The following is a 3003-nucleotide window of genomic DNA, read 5'->3' on the forward strand; positions in this document are numbered from 1 at the left end:
GATCTCCTTGCAGTCCAAGGGACTCTCAAGAGTCTTCTCCAACACCACAGTTCAAAAGCATCAACTCTTTGGCGCTCAGCTTTCTTTATAGTCCAACTCTCACATCCATACATGACCACTGGAAAAACCATAGCCTTGACTAGATGGACCTTTGTTGACAAAGTAATGTCTCTGCTTTTTAATATGCTGTCTAGGTTAGTCATAACTTTCCTTCCAAGGGTAAGCGTCTTTTAATTTCATGGCTGCAATCACCATATGCAGTGATTTTGGAGCCCAGAAAAGTAAAGTAAGCCACTGTTTCCACTGTTTCCCCATCTGTTTGCCACGAAGTGATGGGACCGGATGCCATGATCTTTGTTTTCTGAATGTTGAGCTTTAAGCCAACTTTTTCACTCTCCTCTTTCACTTTCATCAAGAGGCTCTTTAGTTCTTCTTCACTTTCTGCCATAAGGGTGGTGTCATCTGTATATCTGAGGTTATTGATATTTTTCCCAGCAATCTTGATTCCAGCTTGTGCTTTCTCCAGCCCAGTATATAATTGTGTTTTAATGTATACTCTCCTAGTGACTTAAAATTTTTAAAATTAACTTTTTCTAGAGCAGTTTTAGGTTTACAACAAAAGTGAGAGGGAGGTATAGAGATTTTCCATATACTGTGCATAGAAGAGGGGGGGCTTCCGTAGGCATAGCCTCCCCTCTTATCAACACCACTCACCAGAGTTGTACATTTTTTTACCATGGATGAACCTACATTGCCACATCATAATCATGCAAGTTCCTAGCTTACCCAAGTGTTCACTCTGACTGTTGTATGTTCTATAGTTTTGAACAAATTTGTAATGACATCTCCAGCATTATAATATCACACAGAATATTTTCACTGCCCTAAAAAATCCTTTGTGCTCTGCCTGTTCATCTTTCCTCCTCACCCCCACACTTGAAACCACTGATTTTCTTATTGCTTCCATCCCTAGCCTTTTCTAGAATATCATATAGTTGAAGTCATACAATATGTAGCATTTTCAGATTGACTTTTTTTGCTTAGTAATATTCATATGTTTCTTTCACGGTTTTTTATAGCATGATAGCACATTTCTTTTTAGTGCTGAACAATAATATTCCATTACTGAATGTACAGTAGTTTATTTATTCATTCACTCGCTGAGGATGTGACATCTTGGTTGCATCCAAGTTTTAGCAATTGTGGATAAAGCCGCTATCACATCCATGTATAGGTTTTGGTATAGATGTAAGTCTTCAACTGCTTTGGGTAAACACCAAGGATTGCTATTACTGAACTGCTTGGTAACAGAATGTTTAGTTTTGTAAGAAACCTCCAAATTATTTCCAAAGGGGTATACTAATTGGCAACCCCACCACAATGTATGAGGATTCTTATTGCTCCATATTCTTGCCAGAAGTTTTTGTTGTCAATGTTCTGGATTTTAGCCATTCTGATAGGTGTATAATTTTATTTTTTAAATAACATATTTTGCTTCCTAATTCAACAAACATTGAATATTTAATATAAGACAGTGTCCTAGTTCCTGGGAATACAAAGATGAGTTAATAAGATACGATACTTATGTTAAGAGTCTCATATGATATTGAGGGATATGGACACAAAAGTGATCATTATGTTATGGTGTAATCAAGTGCAAGTGTCATATATACATGGTGATGTGGGTTTACAGAAGGCCCCGTGACCTGATCTGAATTTCTGAGGGAAGTGATGATTCACCTGATTCTTAAAGGATGAATAGAAGTAAGCGGACTCTGTAAAGAAAATTCCAGGTGGATGAACAGCATAAACAAGACCTCAGCTTTTCCCCATGATTTCTCACATGTGAAGATTGAGGAACTGTTATTTGAATCTCCCCCCGGAGATCTTTTATTCTTCATGGTGCTCTGTAAGTGCATGTTAAAGAACAGATCAATTATAGCATCCAGTAACATATGACCCACAATAAATTTTCTATTTTAAAAAAATTTTACATCAACCATTTGAAGAAAACTGACCTGGTGCTGGAGTCTTCACTTTTACCTGGCCATCTAAGTCTCACCTAGCAACTGTCCTAGTCCTTCATTCCTTTACCTGACTCTGCTCTTCCTCAATACACACATTACACTCTGCTTCCAAAGGGGCCTATGAGTCTAAATTTCTTCTCCTTCCCTACAACACTCACCCATCCACTCAGAACAGATCTCCGTAAAATACTAGGAAGAAGGTTTCATATCCCATTGGGTTCAGTCACTGTCCATTTTAGTATTAATTTTTTTTCTTTCTGGAGTGATTTATTGGTTGACTTTGATTTCAGGGCTTTGTAATCTCAAATTACCTATTCAGAGTGCAATATTAAAGGGCCTGACTTGTTAGATTATTTTCAACTTGGGAAATAAATTATTTTCACATAAAGTAGATGTTCATATGGCAGACGGATTATTTCTACAGTGGTAAATAAAAGCATGATAATTTGAATCAATGATTCCTTATGATCTATAGGTAAAATCTAGGCTTCTTGATCTGGCAATGAAGTTCAGTTCTATTCAGTCATTTAGTCATGTCTGACTCTTTGAGACCCCATGGACTGCCACACCTCCCTGTCCAATGACCAACTCCTGGAGTTTACTCAAACTCATGAACACTGAGTCTGTGTTGCCATCCAACCACCTCATCCTCTGTTGCCCCCTTCTCCTCCTGCCTTCAATCTTTCCCAGCATTAGGGTCTTTTCAAATGAGTCAGTTCTTTACATAGGGGGCCAAAGTATTGGAGTTTGAGCTTCAACATCAGTCCTTCCAATGAATATTCAGGACTGATTTCCTTTAGGATGGACTGGTTGGATTCTTCGGCGTTCAGCATTCTTTATAGTCCAACTCTCACATCCATACATGACTCCTGAAAAAACCATAGCCTTGACTAGATGGACCTTTGTTGGCAAAGTAATGTCTCTGCTTTTTAATATGATGTCTAGGTTGGTCATAAATTTTCTTCCAAGGAACAAG

The sequence above is a fragment of the Bison bison genome, unplaced genomic scaffold (genome assembly GCF_000754665.1).
Source record: "Bison bison bison isolate TAMUID 2011002044 unplaced genomic scaffold, Bison_UMD1.0 scf7180017864485, whole genome shotgun sequence".
Taxonomy (NCBI): domain Eukaryota; kingdom Metazoa; phylum Chordata; class Mammalia; order Artiodactyla; family Bovidae; genus Bison; species Bison bison.